The 22,816-nt window shown below is 39.1% G+C and overlaps 1 protein-coding gene across 2 annotated transcripts in view; it reads left to right on the top strand.

Annotated features, from left to right (window-relative positions):
- Positions 1-22,816, top strand: part of znf536 (zinc finger protein 536) — a 237,467-nt gene that overhangs the window by 39,635 nt on the left and 175,016 nt on the right. For both annotated transcript variants that reach the window (XM_088004102.1, XM_088004103.1), the window contains exon 4: positions 13,440-13,545. The gene's annotated coding sequence lies outside the window, so the exon portion shown is untranslated. The remainder of the gene's footprint in view (positions 1-13,439; positions 13,546-22,816) is intronic.

The raw sequence follows: 22,816 nt of genomic DNA on the forward strand, positions 1-22,816 counted from the left end.
GAGAGCACGCTCATACCATTGTTATTATAATTTACTTTATCTTACCATTGATGTGTTTAAGTTGTAGTGTAATGTATTATACATTTAAAAATGTGTAATTATATTTTAAAATAACCTGCATCATAAACAACCAGTGGATCTTTTATCTGTGTTTGTTTTGTACAGTAATATATGATCAACGTCTGTGGGAGTTTTAATGAATAGAATGCAATAATTCATGGATTTATATTACACGAGGCATTTATTAGCTCTTATTGAACCTAAAATAAAAGAGTGGCAGTCTTGAGAAATAACATTTCCTTCATATCACTTGGAAATCCTTTTGTCGACTCAGCAGGTTGTAAAGCATCTTAAGATAACGCCTCCAGGGCGGACTTCCTCTCTTCTGACTCCTTAAAGTAGCTCCAGTTCAGCAGCTTTGGGAAATACTGGAGGTAATTTCAGGAAGATGTCCAACAAAAGTCCAAAAATCAAGATATGAGGAAATGTAAAATTCTTTTTGTACAGTGTCTAATTTTCAACAGTTTCATCTGAAGAGGTTGCTCATTGTAACAGCTAAGATACTCTCTAACCTTTCCTTGTTTCTTCTCCGTTACATTCTTTTCCCATCAACTGCATCTTGACAAACCATGGAAGCTGTCATGAATTAAAATTGACCAATAGGTCAGGTAAAAAACAGCATTATTGCAGGCACTGGGTTGTCAAGGAGTCACTCCATCAAACAGAATCTGGAGATAAACTCACATAAATCATCTCACACATAGTTACTCACTGCCACAGAAATGGCTGCTGTGTCCTCATTGTCTGCGCTCTTAACATATCTAACAAAGACAAAATATTTTCTTGGCCTTATCTTATGTTCAGTATTGAATATTTAATTATGACTTTATTCATTATTTAAAACAATTTTTTTAGAGAAATTAGAAGATGTGAGTTGAGCCTTTGATTATGAGGATGGGAAGATCTGTGGGTTTTAGCTCTTTGGGAACATTAATAAATGACAGAAATCTAGATTAAGAAAGCCGGAATGCGACTAGAAAGAAAAATGACAAAGCTTTGAAATGCTGCCAGTATCACCAACTGCACTCCTCTGACACAGCTGATTGTAAGAGAAGCCGATAGCATAGCCAACTTAGGCCTTTAATAATTCATTTAGCTGGGCTATGATCTATCATTTTGTACCTTTTGACATGCAATATTGAAATTTAATATTGCATCAATACAAATGATGTACTGCTAGTCGTTGAAAGTGGAGAAAGGATGTGGATTGCACAAAGATATCTGCCAATGTTTTCCTGCTCTGTTCTTCGTCCCGTTCTCTCTTTGCCTTTTCCACAATTTTATTGTACTAAAGCGGAAAAAAAGGCATAAGAGAAACATCTGTCTCCCCCCAAACTCCCGCTTTACTCTCAGCTTTGATATGTGTGCTTGAAAAAATGACAACTTAAAAAGTTCAGGGAGAAAGTCTCTTGTTCAAGTCAAGAGAGGCTTGGGGAAGCGAAGGAGGGTACGCTGGGGGTGTAAGTGAGTAGCAGAGGGAACATGACAGCGGTGGCTGAGGGAGACGTCATGCGCTGTTAAAAGCTTTGACATGATTCTTAAGTGCGGTGGAATCCCAAGGGCAATACTCAGGCTATGAAAAGCAGCGGGAACGGAAAGCCTCTGTTGCAGTGTCAGTCTCGTCTCACCCCCAGACTGCTTCGTTTGAGCTGTCGGTTCAGTAAGATACGGATGCACTGATAGGCAACGCTGGCTGCTGTCAGTCTGAAGTGGATGACACCAGTGGTGTGTTGATGCTTTGTCTCCACGTGTTTCCTCAGCCCAAAATGCTGCTGCCTTTTATGTGTCTTGCAGTACAAGGCAACTTGGGCGAGTCACTTTTTTTTCTCTCTTTTTATTTTTTGCTTCTGTCTGTTGTTTTAAGTGTCTGCTTACAAGCCGGCTGATGGAACCACACTGACTACGGGATGTGAGCCAACAGGGCTGTCCATGATCCGATGAGTTTGGCCCTGCAGTTCAGTGTGTTTAGAAAATCTGAATTTCTGGAACTGGAAATAAATTTTGTATTTCCCATAGTGGTCACCTTTCCTAAACCACCAGGGTTAGATTTTTTTAATAGGTCTCCACCTATTCTCCTTAACTAGTTGTTGCTTATTCAATAAAGTTTGGTAGAAATTTACTGTAGCGTACTGAAAAAAAGCATATCCTGTGTAATTATTGTCATACTAAACTTGTTTGTGAAAAACAAATCATATTAAGAGTCCTGTAGATCTGTGCAATCCCCTTCAAACAGATAGCCTGGTGCTTTTTGAAGCTTTGGCATATTCTTTAGAATAAGGAATTTCTAGGCACCACAATGACCCAAACAAACAAATGAGATCTCTCATAAGAGTCACTTTAAAAACCCAAGTTGTTCAAAGTGCTGCAAATGATTAATTAATTGTTCCAGATAATACAACAAATGATTTAAATATATTTTAGGAGAGTTAAGGTGAAATATCTTAGTTATTTTGATCGACCTCTCTTAAGAACTTCCATTAGTGAAGTTGCTGGTTCCACAGTTCTGCTACATTTTATGCAACAGATCAGAGCTGTCTGACTAACTCTGTGTTCAACACTGTGACTTTGGCTGAATCAGTGACATCTTGAAGGTTTTTACAAACCAGCATCATCCTGTCACAAACCCACGGGTGTGTATGACTGTCACTGACGCTGCATATTCTTCCGCGCATTAGCATTTTTACTATAACTACGTCATGTAAGCAAATGTTGTAAGAGAAGAACAAATAATAATTTTAGGACTGTTACTAATGGCTGCTGTCACCATGCAAGGACCCACTCATGGAAAAAAGGCTCCTCAGTGGAAATCGCTTCAAAACGAGGAGAAGTATTTGCATCTCTACGACAGAGCTCTTTACTGCAAAAAAACAGAAGAAAAAAATCCAAGGATTTGTGGACAACAGCTCACTGTTGTTCGTTCTTGTATAGCTTCCAAGAACCTTGACCTTTCGCTGTGCCCTTACACCGCTCTGAACATGGAGGAAGTCTGCCATGCTTGTAGGTGTCTGGGTATGCCAACAGTGGGAAAGAAAGGCACAGTGAGGGAGAGAATTAGGTGCAGTTGGGAGGTGCCTTGGGTCGCCATGGGTCATGGTGTGCCTCCCTGGTCACAGCCTTATGTCAGGGCTTTATTACTCCACCTGCCAATGTCCTGACCTGCTGTATGAAGCACTGTCTTCCCTCACACTTTCCAGGAAAAAGGTGCCTAGTGAAAACCAGACAAATTACGTTAACATAACATTAAGAGTATTGTCTGACTAACAAACCCCAAAACCACAGAGAAAAAGATTATTACAGTAGAAGCATTTTAACTTTTTTTTGCATTAAGATCAGTGATGCGATGACAGAGGCTGGAGGAACTACATTAAGCGAGATGTTTGATGCACTACCTGAGGTAAACCATGGAATGATCTGCATAATGATGTGAAATATTTTTACTACGGGATTCAATATAAGGAGCTCTATATCTAACTGATTATATTATGTAAAGTCAATGATATTCCTTGGAGTTGATTTTTTATACATGAGTGCGATCTGTGGAAAATTCTATAGAATGGTTGTCAGGATATATAATTTATTCTCTTCCTGCCCATCTTAAATTTGAAGAGGTTTTTTTTTTTTTTTACTGATAATGCACTAAAATTAGTGGAATAATTAATTTATTGAAAATAGGAAAGTAAATTGAATAAATCTTCAATAAAATGTGTAATTTTGGAGAAAGTTGTTGGAGGAAAGTAACGAGTTTGAAGGTAATGAGAGTAGATTTGGAAAACACATTAAAACACTAGAAACCAGCCGGACACAAATGAGTGCAACCAAAACACACCACGACTGCAGCACTATGTCTAATGACTGTTTCTGTTTTCCATTAATCTTTTGATTCACTTCAGCTTAATGACATTTTACCCCCAAAACAATAAACATCTGTTTATTCATATTCCAGATATCCAGGTTTGCCATTTTTCTGTATGTCAGAAAACATATCCAGACTTAAAACAATTAAAAGTAATGCATATAGGTATAAAGTGCACATGCAAGCATGACAATTATATATAATATGAAGCCCTTATTATTTATGTTTTTAAAGATGAAACTTTGAATCATCTAATATCACCTAATAAAAAGCACTTTCTATGTTTAAAGCCCTTCGGTGTTTGAATAAATTCAAATACATATATAGATCTAATTCATCACTGATTTTGAAGCTTTAACACAATTTTTTTAATCATATCTGGTCAATTAACTTCCTGTAATTGACCAAATATAGGAAGTTAAATCAGCTGGTATGAAATAATCTCCCAGTGGAACTAGAACTTTGTCATCAGTATTAAGAAAGTATTGACATTAATCAAGCTCCTATTTCTCATTGAAAAGTTACTTGTAAGTTAGTTTGTCTTATTTCAAGTGTACAACGATATTTGCACTAGAAACTAGACCAAAAATACTTGGCAAGATTTTGTGTTTTTACAGTGTGAAGAACCATAATTCCCATTGTGCTCTTCTATGCCTCCATGGAAATCTTTTTGCTTTTATGAGAGAATAAAAGAAAATTCCCTCTTTATCTTAATTTGAAACAGGTTTCAATCGAATGCAATAAAGCTTGGATAGGTTCCTTTTTTTCTATATGTCTTTGCTCTTTCTGGATCTTTAGTTCTTTCTTTAACCGTTTACTCAAAAGCTTTTTTTTTTTTTTTTAATCTTGCTTTTTTTGCCCCGTGCCTCAGGGGTGCATTTGGCAGGTCAGCCCCTCAGCGGGTGAGGAGTTGTGGGCTTGGTGACCTTTGTCTGTCATTGTTTTGCTCCTCACACCTCACCCAGGGAGTAGGAGAAGAAGCTTAGTGTATCCACCTGCCACGGACCTTAGCATCGTAGCTCTACATATTGTCGCGGGGCGGGGGTGTTTTCGGCGTGCCAAGAGGAACTGAGACGGTCCCGAATGAATCGGTGCAGGCAGTGAGCAGCCGAGTTGGTCCAAATGACACACAAAGAGTCGAACTGAAGAGGTAATATCAGAGTGTGCTGGGATCTTTAGCTAAATTGGTTGAGCAGAATCAAAAACGAGTAGCTAACAAAAGCAAAAGGGACTCCAGATTCCAAATGTGATTTGTGTTCACGCACGCGGCTCTGCGAGATGAATCAAACACACCTTGAGTGAGCGAGGGGATGGAGATGAAATGAAACAACCAAACGCTTGCCTCCGCCGGGGCCTGATTGAGTTCAGGTGGCTGGAAAGTGTCTCACCCAGGGCTAGTTGTCAGTGAAGGATCTGCTGTCTTCTTATCTCTCTCTGTGCTGCAGGGCTAACCGGTGAGCATCGGGCGCGCCGCCTTTGACGGATGCTCATGCGCCTCCTGTGTTGTCGGGGGACAGGCCGCTGACACTCTTCATCTTTCACCGGCAAAGTCTGAGGTAGAAATGAAGATTGATGCCAAAAAGTGGCGTGGCAACCCGTTGGCCTCTCTCACCATACATAATCATTTGCGCGTCCATGACACACGGATGTATAAGCGCACGCGTGGACGGCGATACGAGGCGCCTCGCGTGTTCACACAGGAGACTGCTTCCTCTCTGTTATTAGAGACATGTGATCTGATTGCATTTGATCTCCAAATAAACAGGGAATCAGTCCATCTCCTTGGTGAAGATGGCAGATGTGATGGACGAGCGCATTAGCATCGAGGACAACATTAGATTTGCTCAAAATTATTGATCTTTTGTTTGTGAGCCAAGGCAGCAATAAATAACAGTGCATGGAAGATGTGACTCATTATCACCATGCCAAAAGCCTGACAGACCTCTGTCAAAGCTCCCTCTCTCTTTCTTTCTCTCTCTCTCTCTCTCCCCTCTCACCCCTCCTTCTCATCCTCCTTCCTTTCATCTCCATCACTACAAACCAGTTTAATCTGTTTTTAATCCTCACTTCCATTCTGTCACTGGTGGCTTTAATGCGAGGCCTCACTGTCACTATCTGATTCCCTTAAAAATTTTTAATCCTCACTGATAACCCTGTGTTATTACATGTTGCTCACACACACACACACACACATACACAGACATGCACACACGAGAGGCAGGACACTCACACTCACACACACACATACCCACGCGCACACACACACACACACACACATGCACACACATAAATATGTACACACAGCAGCGTTTAGTGGCTCTCTTAGTGTTTTATTCCTTTTTACCTTCTTAGTGAAGAAAAAATCCTTTTATCACACAATGGGTAATTTATATCCATTACCAGCGTTTTCAATCCTTTTCAGCACGGCTGTCACTGCCTTTGGCACACTCGTGATTAATGTGATCTAATAATAGTCTGCCATTATATTTCCTTTAGTAAAACATGTACCAACATCCTATTCAGCTCCACAAAATTCATTGCCCCTTAAAACATTTTCCCCTTTTCGTTTGAAAGGAAAGATTGCTTTTTTTTTTCTCTCTCTCTCTCTCTCCTCGTTCTTGTTTCCTCCTTCTAGGTGATTATTTGTTGGGGCAGGGTGGAGGGGGGGGGTGAGGTGGTGGTGGGTTAGTAATGGCACTTGCATGTTTTCAGACACTTAGGAGAATGATGAGATTCATGATCCAAAGTGGTTTGTGTGGATGCAAATATGTGTGTGGGAGTGTGTCTGCAGGTCAGAATTGGGTGTGTGCCTCTCACACTCGTAGCTCCTGTATGGGTTTATGAGTGCCACACTGTTGAAGATCCCAACACCTTCAGGCCAGAAGTACATTTTACTTTTAGTAAAGAATTTTGCCAAGAATCCCTCCCCACGGCCAGATTTTGATGTGTCTTTTTATAAGGTGGTCCTAATTCCTAAAAGCATTGGAATGTCTTTTTTTTTTTCATATGAGTAACGGTTTACAGAAAAAGTTAATGTTTGATCAGTGGTTTTAGATTTTAATCTTGAGATTACCTAATTGAATCCAAACTGTGAGACCTTATGGCTCTGAAGAACTGACAGTTTTCTGACGTTGCATTTTCAGCTCAATCTTGAAACCTAAGTGAAGCATGTTTTAAAAACGACCTGGTACCACATAACCATTATGGTGGAAAACATTTAGGAACGTGGAAAGCCAAGCCAAGTCACACTGAGCTGTGGAAAATAAAACACTTACCTGAAGCTAACATGCTAACAGCAAGTGGAAAGCGCCTTGCCAGAATGTTGCCAATTAAAGAAGAAATATCTGACTGCTCTCGCACCCCTACAAGCTTTAATTAAATAGGTTAATATCTCAATCTTTAACTCAAACAGCATTCTTCAGAGCAGCTTAACCTTTTAAGATGAGCTGACTGTTGCTTTTAGAATGACAACTGGAGATGTTGCATTCAGCTAAGATTCAGACAGTGGAATTCACCTTCATTTTGGGTATTGTCAGGGCAAACCCACAGAAAAACAAAATAATAACTTTATAAAACATTTTTAATTGACTTTTTTTTGTCAACATAAAGCTACTCCAATGCCAGAGAATAGAATCAAGTTTATTTTACTCCAAATCTACCCAACATGTTTTGAAGAGAATTTTCATTTCATAAAATTAGTTTTAATAACAATACCTAGTTTTAATTTCTGTCCACTATGGGCCTCATCTGAATATCTTGAAGGCTGTGATGTTTTAATGGACTTCACCAAACATCACCCTGGTTTTGAATGAGCTATATCTGAAAAATCCAAAATGAAAGCAATTTGTAGCATGCTAAGCAATTTCCAGCTCAGTTACTTTAAAATTATTTTGGGAAAAATTATTGAAGCATTTATATTCTTTTTATTATTTGCCACTTCTACATTTCCTAATTAGCTTACTGTCTTAAAACAGTTAATGTGTTGAAGATTTGTGGATGATGTTTTTTGCTTTCAGAAATGTTTAAATATAAGGAAAAAAGTCTTTAATAGTACACTTTCTATTTAATTTTTAATGTACGGCATTTATTATTCTCCTATCTGGAAAAGTAGGAAAATAAGTGTAAGAAAAACACGCTTCATTCTTTGTGCTACTAAACGATCTGAGGAGAAAATGAGAGACTGAGTTTTATCACAGGGATTAAATGTTAGAGTTGAACATAATCAACACTACAAGTGTTAGCTTTAACAGTCTTGGCATAGCTGTATTGGTTTTTGAATTACTGACTGTGAAACCAATCAGATTTTTAGACCATGAACACTTTCTGAAAACAGGTGACAATTTTTTCAACCGTTGCTCCCTATTGCATTTTTGCTCATATTTCTGTAGCCATTGGATTTTTTTTTTTTTAAATATTGTGTTTGCAGCTGACGTTTAAAACATACTGCCTAACGAACAAATTTATCACAACTATTTGTGTTTAATGGGATGAAAATCAAGCCAAACATGTCAGGAAACTTAAGTCTGGAAAAGTATGTAATTACGAAAAAAAAAAAAAAAAAGTGTCAAAACTCTGCAGTTTAAATCAGAGACAGTCTGGAGTGGACGCATTAGCAGGTGAACATTTAGCTGAGGTTTCTTTTTGTTTTTATTAAACTCTAAATCCCCTTTTTTGTTTTCACATTCTTCTTCTCTTCTTTTTGGAAAAGCACCCGAAGCAGAGGGAAGACGCTGTCTCCCTAGAAAGCCCGTCGGATTATGCGTGCGTGTGTGAGTGTGTGTGTTTGTCGCTTGGGAGGTGGTCCAGCAGTGGGGTCTGTTCCGTCCCAGCCGGACAGCCTGAGCCAGTCTGCCACTCATGGGGGCACGCTGTAGATGGGGCGGCGCCAGCACAGACACCCGCTCACACACATGCTCACCCAAATTCACTTCCCTGACGGTACAAGTAATACCTGGATTTCACACACACACACACACACACACACACACACACACACGCACACACGCACACACGCACACACACACACACACAGTCCTGGCTCTGGCTCACATGAAGGGTTAACCCTTACTGGGTTCTCAGACTTGTATCCAGGATGAACAGGTGGTCCCACAAAACATGGGCATTCATTTCCTCATGACTTATCCCTGTCTGTGTGTGCGCGCGTGTGTGTCTGTGTGTGAGGACAGAAGGGTAAATGTGTGTGGAGGACAAATGTGTGTAAGGATGGGGTAGCTTTTGTAAACCTTTTGTGATTTTACTTTTCCTCTCGTGGCGAGCTGCTGCCTGAAAGAACATCACAAGTTTCACAGGGCGAGGCGGCGCTCAGATATGTGAATGTTTGCGTGTGTGCGTGTGTGTGTATATGTGTGTTCCTGACCCCGCAATCCAACTGCACCAAACACAGCTGTCAGCACTTCACATCGTCGCTTTCTCCCCTTCTATCTTCCCCCTTTTCCCACATTTTTCTTCATTTGAATCATCCCAACTCAGATCCTTCCTTTAAAGACAACTTCTACTGAGCGGCTTCTTGCTCTCCTTCACACATCATCCCCTCTCCACACCCCCACTGCCTCAAGTGAGCTTTTCCCAGCAGAGAAAATCGAAGGTAAACCTCTTTTGAGGCAAAAAAAAACATTGTACTGCACTTTGGCTGTTTAATATATCACTCTCCAATAGAGGAGAAGATGGAGATGGAGAAGATGAAAAACACACTCACCTGACCGCTGTGATAACAGGTCCTGCTCACAGGATCATTTCACCACTGTTCCAGACTACGGGTGGGCATTTAGCACATCGTTTATTGTGAAGAATTTCTTATCATGGTGAGAATTTTGATTCATTACAATAACAAAAAGTTTTAAGAGCTCTTAAAACTGTCTGTTACTGGTTTTCCAGTGAGAGAGCATAAATAAATATCAATAAATTAGAAAAAAAAATGATTAAATGCATTTACTGTGTGCAGTTGGTGATAAAAATACTTCTCTTTGAAACTCCTTTGCAAACAAACAAAATCTTACCAAGTGTTTTTGTCTAGTTTCTAGTGCAAATATATTGAATTAATACAGAATTTAAACAACTTAAAATAAATATTTCAGCAAGATAAAAAAAAAAGCTTAGTTTGACTTTAGTTACTGTTTATATTGATACACAAATGCTAGTTCCACTGGTAGTTTTTCACTTAAAACATGAAACATGTATTGCTACAAGTGAGAAGATCTGCCAGTGGAACTAGTACTTTTAAATCTACATTCAATCAGTCAGTCTAGTTTATTTATATAGCACATTCAGCAGCATGACAGTTCGAAGTGTTTTACATTGTGAAAACATACAAACATCATAAGCGCATTATACTGTCAACAATTTTGAAACCACATTGCGTTTTGTTGAGTGCCATTGTTAAAATCATCAATACACATCAAATATGTTCGTCAGTGTTCCATTTATTAGAGTTCAAAGGTCATTCTAAACAGGTAGATTTTAGTTTTAATTTAAAGGACCTCAGTGTTTCAGCTGTTTTAATGTTTTCTGGAACTTTGTTCCAGATTTGTAGTGCATATTCAAGAATTAATTACTTAAAACAATCTCATATATCTTACTGAAAACCAACTTTTAAGTTAGTTTTATCTGTTTTTTATGTGTTAAAATAGTTGCACTAGAAACTAGATGAAGCCCGTCCCCGTTGGGAACACAGTGATCCAGCTGATCAGTGTCTCTGTCCCACTGAGCCCAGACGCTGCAGAAGTGGATGCAAAAAAGAATAGAAAAACAACCAAAAAATCACATAAGAGCAGGTAAACAAAGTGAGAAGGAGAAAAGTGGATGAAGCTGAGGAGACAAACACAGGAAGAGCTGAAAGAAAGAAGCGTCTCTCTGAGTCAGCAGGTTTAGGTGAAGTCTGATTAAACGAGGTAGGAAACCACTTGGGGTAGTAAATAACGGAGGTGTCAAAATGTTTCTTAATGACCTGGATATCTACTGCATAAAATATGTATCTGCAGATCTATGCAGAAGCCGCATTTTTCCCGTTGATTCTTTAATGTGTGTGTGGGGGGGGCTTAATGTTTAAAACAACTTAGTGCAAAAACACAAGTTCGCCGGTAAGGTAAACTTGACAGAATACAGTATTCTGTGGAATGCCACAGCCATTATTGTTTCATGGTTGTGAGAAGGAAAATGTCTTGAAGCAGCATGTGAAAAAGTTTGAATCTATCAATTGGAGGATTAAAATGTGATTACAACACAGCTGAATTAGTATAAGTGAATGTTTACTGAGATGTTAGTTATAGTCTTAACGTTTCTGTTAAAAAAAGAAACACATTTAATAATTTTTTATTTTATTTTTCATCTTATAAAAATTCCAGCATTCAATCATACACCTCTCACTTCCCTAAGGTGGGTACATCGTTAACATAGATGCACATTCTCCAACCTGTAGGTGGCAGTAAGGTTCTGCTATCGCTAAGAAAAAGCTCAGGAGCTAACATTAGCTCCTGTGAGCTAATGTTAGCTAACATTAGCTAACTTTAGCTATGGTAGCAGACCAGTACAAGGCCTTCAGGTAATAAGTCTGCGTCTGACGTGACTTAAGTTCGTGTGTCTAGTCGTAGACTCAATCATCAGACTAAATTTATTTGAATTTAATGTCAAATATTGCTATATGAATAAAATGCAAACATGATATGTTAGTCATGTCCCACCACTGCTTTACCATATTTTAATTTCAGAAACAATCTATTCATGACATATGCTTTTCACATTTACATAAATCTTTTTGATGTATGAAAATCAAAAAGATTTTCATAAAGTACAAATTCAGGTGCATACATCACTTTTTTTTTTTTTTTTTTTACTGCAATCTTTGCATAATTTCTGATGAGATCTGCATAAAGATCCAAATCTTCATCCCTGGCATAAGAAACAGAAATACTCAGACCATTGTTTTTCTGGTAGGAGTTGACATCCCATTGGAATCAAGATAAAAAGAAATCCACATTATCGAAATGCAATTAAAGTAAAGGTGAAAGATTTTCCCAAAATATTTGCAGTTTTCTTTTCTTTGAGAATATTTAGTTTTTATTTATTTTTTACTCAGTTAGCTTTCCAGCTCCTGGTTGAAATTAATGGAAAAAGAGTCAGAGCAAAGGGAGACAAGCGTGGAAAACTCATTCAATCACACCATGCTTATTGGTTTTTAGGGTGGAAAGCGGTAATAGGCGTGCAGGAAACTGGCTTCTACTTTACCATATCTAAAAATTTCTGTATTTCTAGTCCATATGGATACACTTCAAACTGATTTTAAAATCCTTCACTTTGGAAAGTGTTCTAATAAATCGGTTTTTTTTGTTGTTTTTTTTGCCCTTCAAATACTCTGCATTTGAACAAGTAAAGCAAAAACAGCAGGGGAAAAAAAACTATCAGTTCTGATATGTGTCCATATGTGGACAGGGGCCTTAGGGGATTTGGAAGAATATCAAGTCACCAGTGATGGAACCGTTTTGAACTTGGTGGGTTTTTATTGGTATCAAAGAGGTAAAATCCAGTGTTTTGTGTCAGGATGTACTGTCAGAAAAAAAAGATTGGACTACCATCACTTGAATCATATTCAAGGATCTGCTTTCCTGAAGTGAATGAATCTTCTTAAGTGCAGACAGAGAGTCTGCGTAGTGTAGCTCTAAACTGAGCTGTTAGTAGAACAATGCAGCAACATTTGAGTAGTGTGAGTATTTATTCCTTTGTGTGTCATTTACAGTGTGTTAAAGATGGTAATGTTGGGGAGTTTTCAACTGATGGAAAAAAAAGCTCTGCCTAGCTGATGATCAAATTATGTAAGCTTCAGTATCAGATGTGTTGAAGGGTAAGTGACCCTAAAATGGAGAAGACAGGCAGAGACAGTGGATGGATAGATGGAGGGTCTTCTTGTTACCTTGACCCTCTGTACAAACAGTTCCTTAACTGTTTAGTCAATGACCTTACACTCTGGTAAAAAAAAAAGATGCTTTTTGTCTCATTGCGGAGTTTGTATAGCAAAATGGGAGAACATAAAGATGTATAAAGAGAATGTCTTTCATTTTAAAATTGATTTCACTACCACAATTTACAGCCGGTCTACTCTCTGGATTTTATTTTGCTCATTCTTTTTTTTATAATATCCGTTATTTGGAACCCTAACCCCTATAACCCTTACGCAGTCAGTCACACTTTGAAAATGTACAATGAACGGATACTAAATGTTCAAATAAACAGTGCCGTGGTAAAAGCAGTTTAAGATTTGAACATGCTCATGGAGTTATGTCAGCTCATATTGCATTATGTTTTGCATTAAAACAAGGAAGAGAATGTATGAAACACTGAAAACCACGAGGTTTTCTGTCTGGGGAAGGAAAAGCCCTTCCAGATGAGGAGGGTCCTACAAACTGTGTGTTGTGTGTTGAAAGAAACGGCGACAATGATGATGAACTCAGCACTTCCCTTGTTCTCTCCTTCTCTCTTTCTCTCTCTATCTCTCTCTCCTCTCTCTCTCTTGCAGGGCTCTCTGTGCAGCGGTGACTAGAGCGGAGCTGAAGCTGAAGCTGAAGCGGGCTTAACCGGGCTAAGTACTCTGTCTGAGGAACAACCCCCTCCCAACGTCTGAGGTGACTGTCTGAGGTGACTCAGGGCTTTGAGGGAAGAGAAAGGGAGGAAGTGGAAGAGAGAAAAATGTGTGTGTGTGTGTGTGTGTGTGTGGTGGAGGGATTTGAGCTAACTTGAATATTTGTTATTATTGTTCACATGAATGGAGGAATTTTAAGTGCGGGAAACAGGAAGGAAAGACGACAGACAATGAACAGAATGCAGAATGATGAGGAGAGGAGAAGTTACAATGTTGGTTACTCACTTTACCATGCACTGTGTGTGTGTGTGTGTGTGTGTGTGTGTGTGTGTGTGTGTGTGTGTGTGTGCGTGTGTGTGTGTGTGTGTGTGTGTGTGCGTGTGTTTGTGTGTGTGTGTGTGTTGGGAGGGGAGCAGAGGGGTGACGGTTACAATAAGGCAGAGGCTGATTGTATTACATATTCATCACACAGACATAACACACACACACACACACACACACACACCCACACACACACACACACACACACACACACCTCACACACACACACACACACACACGAGTCAGCTTTAAGTGGACATACAGACGGACCTCATGAGCATATCTACAGATAATTCCTGTTTAATCTCATTAGTCCTCCAATGTAGTAGTTTGTTTGTGTTTAAGCGTAGACAAGCAGTGCCTTTCATTGCTGTGCTCTGAACTTAACGCTGATACACACATCTGTTTGACGCGAGCTAAAATAAAGATGGGAGTCCAGAAAAGTAGAAAGAGAGAGAAGTGTGGCAGATGGAACCTTTAACATCCTGACACGGTTACCCGTCTGACGGAGCAAAGTGGAACCCCCTGCAGGCCCACGCATCCAGGCTCCGGTACGCTCCAAGGATGCAAGGTTAGTTCACCCAGCAGCTATTTCTTGTGGAGCTGTGGAATTGCCTTTGACAGAGCACTGGGAATATCTAGCCAAGGTGCGGATGAACATGTTGCGTTCGTCTGTTAATAGCAAGGTCTCGTATGTTATTTTGGTTGATTGAGATGACGGTTCTTCTCACATCTGACTATCTCAGTTACTCTTTTTTTCCCACAGTTTGGGTATAATGATAGATGCATGTGCCCGGGCATGTGGCTGCGTGCGGTCGTAAATTTAGACATTATGACAAAAAAAGAAATGCGTGAATAATTTAAAACCTCCCTAATTTTTCTTATGCCATTCTTCAGATTCCAACTGCATTGCTGTGAGAAAAGCATATGTTGGAGAGTTCAGGAGGATTTTGTACGGTGCCTGTGAACTGTGAGTGATGGCAACCAGCCGACTCTGCTCTCTCTCCCGTCTAACCGTGCGAGAGTCCCACGCGCCCAGTTCCCTTTCTCAGAACTAACACCGCGGCGAATTGAAACAAAAAAGGTCACATATTTTATTTATGTGTCAAAAGTGTGGTGAAAGAAGGGCATGGGGGGTGGGGGGAGACGGAGCAGAGTGTATCACTCTATCTGTTGGCTGGTATCATTCCATCTGTGCAGATCAATTCTCCCAGACAGGGAGAGATGAGATAGGAGCTTCTACACGAAGGAGGGAGGGAAGGAAGAAATGCTAGTGATATTGATTTATCAAAGAAGTATAGCGTTGCGTGATTTGCTTAAATGTCCACAAAAAGCCAAGCTGTCAGAGCTGGGTATGCATTTGGCCACACAGATGTTCAATTGTGGATTTTCTCCTGTGACTAGATGTATACGACATACAAATGCATCTAAAACCATCTGTTGTACAGTGACGATTTGACATGACATTCCTAAAGCCCTTCCACCAAAACATTGTTGCTAACCTTGTAGCTCCCATGACCTTAACATTTTCTTATGACGACGTGGGAAAAATTGTGCAATCTTTGAAAAGATATAAAATATAACAAAGCACAAAAATCTGCCTGACTGGCTGGAATTCCTGCATTTCAAGAATGACTCTACTGCAACATTGTACTCCGTTGGCTCAAGGAGTCTCCCGGTTATTCTGTCGGTCTCATCCCCTCCTGAATAAATCCTGGGGAGCTCCTCAGCGCTCCGCGACTTATACACCTGGCACAAGGACAGGGAGTGGAGGCAGAAATGAGATTAAAGCGCAGTTAAAGAAAACTGTAGAAAAGAGCAGAGAGAGTGTGCACGGGGCCATAAAAGGGATAGTTTAACCATTGATCGAGAGCAGTGGTGGAAATGGCAGCAGTAAATCAATTTTATCTTGGAGCAGCTAAAGAGTGTTTTCTAATGAGGTTAATGCCACGTAATGGCTAAATTCCTCTGGTTAAAAGATGCCCTCAAGGTGGTGACGAGAGATAGATGTCGCCTTGGAAAGCTTAACACCTCGCTGTTCAGCAACAAGCCGAGGGAGGCCCTTTTTTTTTTTTCCTCCCAGGCAGTTTGTACCTTAAATCACATTACTCCTTCATCCCTGCAACTCGTCTTAACATCAAATAGACGCTGGTTAACCTGGACTAGCCATTCACAATAACTCTATTTATCTTGTCCCCAGTTTTTATCTAAGAATTACAGCATTTACCACAAGTAATAGACAATGTTGTATTTCAACACATAAAAAAAAATTGTTTCTGGAAACCCAGTCATCACCTTGGTGCTAGACGGCCAACTGTGAGGAATGTCATACTGGAATGTGCCGACGAAACCGACTGACAGAGCAATAACAGCTTATTAATCCAGGCCACTTTTGGAAGGTAGTTTTAAAACAGTCGCGTTGAGGCAGTTTGGAGATGCATGTAAACACTGCAGCTACATCCATGTGTACACAGGGTTAAAACCAGAGAACCAGAAAGTGACATGCTAACAACAATGTAGAGTAAAGCTTGAAACGGCCCAGCTGGCTGGTTCTGAGCTCTGCCTGAGTCGTGACTTATTCAGCCCACTGAAGTTCACATCCATCTGAGGTTTGGAGGTTAAAAGGTTCAGTAGAAAAGTTATGACCAGTAATATTCACAATACATTTGAAATGAGATATTTATATACTCTGTATCTATATTCTTTTTTTTCTCACTTAAACTTAAACATTTCCCTGTTTTAAGTCAGCTAAGGTTAACCAGATGACTTTTATTGGTTAAATACATGATTGAAAAATAATGCTTTATTATTATGTTCTTCAAAATTAAAAGTTTAAAACATTTTCTTAATATTTTTCAAAATTTCTTTTTAAAGTTCAATGCACAATATTTTGATGGGATTTTGTCACATTCCTTGTAACAGAACTGGTGTAGCTGAAATGCATTTTCAGCTCGGCCCTTTGCCTTTTATGGGACAGAGATCAGGACTGTGCAACTCCAGAACATTAGTTCTTGAGTCACTTTGTAACTAATTTGGCAGAATATTTAGGGTCATTGTCCATTTGGAAGACACATTTGTGCTTAAGCTTTACCTTGCTGTCCAATGTCTTCAGGTTTTTTTTTAAATACTGAGATATAATGTTCTCTCCTCATGTTGACATTTTTAGATTTTTAGAAGTTCACCGGTCCCTCCATGATGCAGCTACCCCCATGCTTTCTGGCTGGGACGGTATTACCGCCACTGAAAAAATTAAATATGCCTTCCACTAGTTAGATCCCTTTGCCAACTTATTGCCAATATTAGATCAAACTAGAAGTTTTTCAATTGAATATGAGATTTAAAGTACAATAGTAATTCTTTTTTCTATGAAGTGTGTCAGATATTCCTATAGGGGAGAAGAAAAAAAGTAAAAAACAAAATGCTGCTATCTCCATAACAAACATTTGCGTAGTGTTGTAAACCCAAAAAGACAAGCCGCCATCATGTCATTTTCTCAAAGACTCCAGACCTTCATCTGTTCAAACTTAAAAGTTTCTTCGTAGCCCTGCATGATTATAGGAGGCTTCAGTAAAGGCATACCAGTTCTTAGCCGTTGACAGTTAGGAAATTAAATGGGTGGGTGAGTTTTCAGCAGTTCAAGAGTGTTGGTTCTAAACTAGAGCTTGTCTCAAGGTAATTACAGTGTGTAAAATGCAAACACAATACCAGCGTCAACCACCATTAGTTGATCAGCCAGCATCCTTCATTTTACAGTTTTGACTCCTGAAAGCAACCCTCCCCATGCTGGGAAGGGAGAAGTTCTTAGACAACTTCCAATTTAGCAACTGGAGAAAACTTTAGCCGATACTGTATGTGCAGGGAATCCCACGGCATCCGATATCAAGACTAATCACACGCAATACAAGCTAGCTCCCGCGCATGTAAGCAGACCCAGACATGTTAAATTATTACATTACCCAAATTACATTAGTTAGTAATGGAAGCATAAAAAATCCTCTTAGACTTCGGTGGAAGTGATCTAAAGAGTCTGTAAGCTGTAAACTAGACTCCTCTATAACATGGCTGATGGAAATGCAGCTCACAATCAGCGGGTGTCTTTTTGTGAATTGGACACATTAGGGGTGCACTCCACAACGGGAGAGGCTTGGAGAATTCATGGATTTCCGTCAGCAAGAAACTCTAAAGTAGACCCTTAGTGGTTCCGGATTTAAATCTAATGCTTCCTATGAAGACCTTTCAGTTGATGACATGCAAACGTGAAACGAATAAAGCCATCCCCCTACTGCCATACTCTCTTTTGAAGATGAAAAGTGCAAATAACATCAATTATTAAATTTAACTAGGTAAAGTAGTAGTTAGGTTAAGTCACTGTAATGTTCCCTGAAGGATTTGAAATGTGGAAATCTGCCGGGTTGTGTGTCTGCGTGTGTGTGTGTGTGTGGAAACAAGCGACGCATGGCTTGAAACTTAAGGAAAGTTCATCTCCACAGACCTCTAGCATTGATCACTGGGGCCCTAAAGCTATTATCATGATCTAATTAGGTTTAACATAAGTCTGTGTCACGGCCCGGTGCAAGGCTGCCTTGTCCCCAATTCCACACTTTCACAGCACCCCTATTTAAAAATAGCTCACACACGACATGAATACAAATACTTTCTTTTTTTCCCAGTCATACTGAGATCTACTTTAATTTCAGACTAAAGGTCTGGGCCAAGAGAAATGATGTAACTCACAATACACTGAAGAAATGTGGGCTCGTGCTGACGTCCCGTCACCCAGACAATCAGTATGGGAAATGCTTCAACACCACTTTATTTCAAGAAGGTCTTTCAAAAATGCTTTCTTTAATTTCAGAATTTTGCTGTGAACATTTGAAATAAATATGAATTTCCTTTGATGTTAGATCACTCAATTGGTTTTATAAGACCTTGTATTTAAAGTATAAACAGTCAAGTTAAACAGAAAATGCTCACTCTGTTGATTCTGTAGTTTGAATCAATAATTATGTTTTATACCAGATAAATATACTAAGAATATTTAAACATAACCCCAGATGTACAGATAAATTACATGCAGTTAAGATTTGCCTTTGTCTTTCTTTTATTTTTTTGAGTTGAAGCCATGTACTAAACTTGGTTTCAAAACTTTTGCTAAGTCTAAAAATCACTTGTTCTGTGATAAGACATACATTATAAAACTGAATTCTAAGTGTGGGTAAATGTGATTGTTGAATTTCTGAATAAATGGATGGGGTTTATGTTTATCTAATTTATAACTGACTGAAAGTAATTTCTCAGTATTCAGCTTAAGAACATCCCTTTGGTCATTATTATGATGCTAAGCTAAATATGAACATGTCATTGTTCTTGATTTAATAAATTAGAAGCATCCTTTATCAGGGCAATGTGATCATCACCGTCTGACCTGAAATATGGGGCTGAACTTCTGTAAACTGTTGTTCAATGGTAGTGATAAATTCAACTCAGTTTATTTATGTACAGCCAATTCACAACAAATGTCTCAAGGCACATTGCAAAAAAAAGGGAGATGTGCACACTTTAGGATCCGCTGCATATCAACTCAGAACTATTATCAGTGCCTTTGGACTTGTGTTTTCTGGGTTGAGGTGGCTGAATGCTGCTGTGAATTACCTGCTCTGACACTTTATTAATCTTCAACGAGATTAGCAGCAATTATGCACACAGCTGGGCCGGTAGGTGGTTGTGACCATTTGCACCCCGTACCCCAACACAAACACACAGACTAAAACACTGATAAATAAATAAAAAAAACTGCACTAACAGGACCTCACATGCAACAACTCCAATGTGCTTTGTTTTTTTTACATAGCTCTTTCTTTTCAGTATCTACTACAGTATTTCTAGTTCAGGCTAAAGGATGTCATCTTACCTCCAGTGTACATGAAGACTATTCTTATGAATCCTTGTGAGAAATGCATATCTCCTTTTAAATGTGCTTGGCATTTCTCAAGAACCACTCTGACCAAACAAGCCCCCCGTATCACTCCCCCCACCCATGTCTCTCTTTTGATTGATATGTGAAATCCGTCTCTCTCTGCGGTTCTAAAGGCAGTCCCTGTGTGCATCTGAAAGGTGCTCATTGTTGAGCTGAGACCACTTTGTCAAGAAACAATCCCGTTCCCAAGGAAGCCGGGAATGTCTTAAAGAAAAGATACATTGGGGGAACTTTTAATTTTGTGTGGGGTCACTTTAATCCTGATCCATTTTTATAGAAGCAGTTGTAGTTCAATGGCTGCTCACCCTAATGCTCTAAAAGAAGGAGCCAAATAAAGGGGGACCAGGAGAGAATGGAAAACCCACCCGCGGGCCCATTGAACAATCCTAAACTTACGTGTCACAGGGAATGAGGAAGGGTAGAGGCCTTTGTTGTTGGACACATTGGGATGTATTTAAGTTTTACAAAGGAGTTTTTACTGAATACAGGCCTGATTTTTGATACAAGGTTTAAAATGAATGGCTTCAGGGCAGATTTCTGAGGGGATGAAGCCTGGTTTGGGAAATCCTTCAGACCTAAGCAGGCAAAAACTGGTTCCAGGAGGTAGTGAAGGAATATGACCCTACAGCTCTTAATTTAAAAAGGAAATTTACAAAGTTCAACACAATGTTTCTTATATTTATTGTAAATTTTTTACTCATTTTGTCAATCAGTGGTTTTACAGTCTTTTAGTGGTATTGGTTGTTGTTGGTCCTCCTCGTCTCTCTTATCTACATATGATTCCTTCCTCTTGAACAGAAAAAGCTTAAAGCTTGTATTGCATTTTGTGAATAAATAATGTGTTGATCAGATCCTGTGATGGCTCACCTAACATCATTTTGTTTGATAAAGGTCACTTTTTCCAACATCCATCCCAACTACTACCAAGATTTATTTTCTGAAAATTTTAGGCTTAAAAATGTCCAAGTGAATTCACTCCTTGTGAAACTCACCCACACTCTTAAACAGGCTATGATCCTCTCAAGCTGTTACTTGCCCACCTTTTTTAAACCACACTTTTTCCTTCCACAAATCTTTCCATTAATATTCTTACAAGCAGCATTCTGCAGTTTTAGCATTGACTTGTTGTTTACCCTTGTTAAGTACCGTCTCAGTGGCTGTCAGGACAGATATGGTTTTAGACGCCATAGTATTAAAAGTCATGTGTATTAAAAGTCCACATTGTAATAAAAAAAAATCCAAAAATTTGATTTTTGAATTTTCATTAGCTGTGAGGCATCATCACCAAAATGAACAGAAACAAACACTTTATATAGATCACTCTGCATGTATTGAATCTATTAGCCATGTGAATTTCACCTTTTAAATTAGATAAACATATTTTACCATTTTCTAGTATGTTGAGCTGTTTTTGTAATTCTCTCAGTTGTAAACAACCATAATATTCCATGCAATTAATAATTTAATGGAAATGTGATTATGGTTAGTATGTGTCTGAACTATATTCCAATTGTGGTCTGTTTCTTACTTTTATTTTTTTTATTTTTGTTCTGCTTCTGATGACAAAAACAACTAATCTGTATTTTTATAAAGTGAAGAAATGGAAAAAGTTAATAATGTAGGTAGCATATTGAGTTTCCACAAACTCTTTTTTCTTAACAAAACCCAATCTGTCTCTTCAAACACATCAGTCAATGATTTTTTTAATTTATATATATTTGAACAAGACAAAACATTGGATGTATGCAACATTTTTCTTTTTCTGTATTTTAAAAACGTGTCATTGAAACCTTGCCACCACTGTGGCGAAATGGGAACTGGATCTTGTTTGAGAAATGGCGGGGTGAGACCAAACAGCCTGATTCATGATGGTTATTTATGTACCATGTAGCTGCTGCTCAGCGGGGGGTTAAAGGCATGGTCTTTACTAAGTAACATCTTTTCCTGCTCGGTTTCTCCTCAGCTGGGCTCGCGGCCGGTCTTCCTGGTGCAATCTCTGTTTTTGATCATCCCCCAAAAATAACGAGTGTAGGAGTTCTGCTCCAGTATCGTCATGCTGAGAAATTAGGTGCATTCAAATGAGCTTCGCTGTTGTATTGTGACGGTCAGGCTGATCCACATCCCCTGTTTTGGTGACATGACCTCATGTTTGTCACCGAATCTCACAGCGAACAGAGAGAAAACCACATAAAGAAAGAATATGCAACTGCGACGTTATTTTTTTAAAGGAAGACATGCCTCATTCTTTTCCTCTAATTGTCCTTTATTTATTTTGTCTTTTCCCCTCCTCCTGTTTTCACCCTCTTTCCTGAGACACAGCGATCCAAGTGAGCAATGGTGCATTACTAAGGACACCTGCTCACTTGACGTGGCCAGGAGGATTGACTGCTGTGTGTATTTGTGTCTTCGAGTGTGTTCACTTTTTATTCATTCATCAATTGCTAAGTTGAGAGAGGAACCAAACCTGTCACACCCTTTCATAGTGGATATCTGGAATTCTGCAAAGACTGTGTCCTAAATCCAGTTGGCACCTTGGTCAGCAATAATGAGAATATTCATACTCTGACAAAACCTTAACTGATGGTTAACATCATAGAGATATCACAGTTAGAAAGGGTGGACCCTTGTCATCTGTTAGTAGCCTTATCCTTACCAGTCTGTTATTTATTCAGAAAGTGCTCTAAAAATAGGTCAACTTGGATGTGACGTGACTGGGGGCATCAGCACTTGATTTTTGTATTTCAAAAGTGACTTTATGGTTTTGTTTGAGGCCTTGTGGTTGAATCATACCTTTATCTAGAATACACTTATTGTTCAATCTTCGAAACACACTACACAGATGATCTTTATCCTGGTTCCAAGATGGAACAGACTGTAACTCAATATTCATCTGGGTGGTTTGACTCCAGTGTTGTCTACTACATGTTGAAGAGTCATTGGGAAAAACTCTGAACTACAAGATCCTTCGTGATCCACAAGATCCTTCGTGATCTACAAGATCCTTCGTGATCTATTT

This window comes from Poecilia mexicana, unplaced genomic scaffold (genome assembly GCF_051168715.1).
Source record: "Poecilia mexicana isolate PSO_F unplaced genomic scaffold, ASM5116871v1 scaffold_3, whole genome shotgun sequence".
Classification (NCBI taxonomy): domain Eukaryota; kingdom Metazoa; phylum Chordata; class Actinopteri; order Cyprinodontiformes; family Poeciliidae; genus Poecilia; species Poecilia mexicana.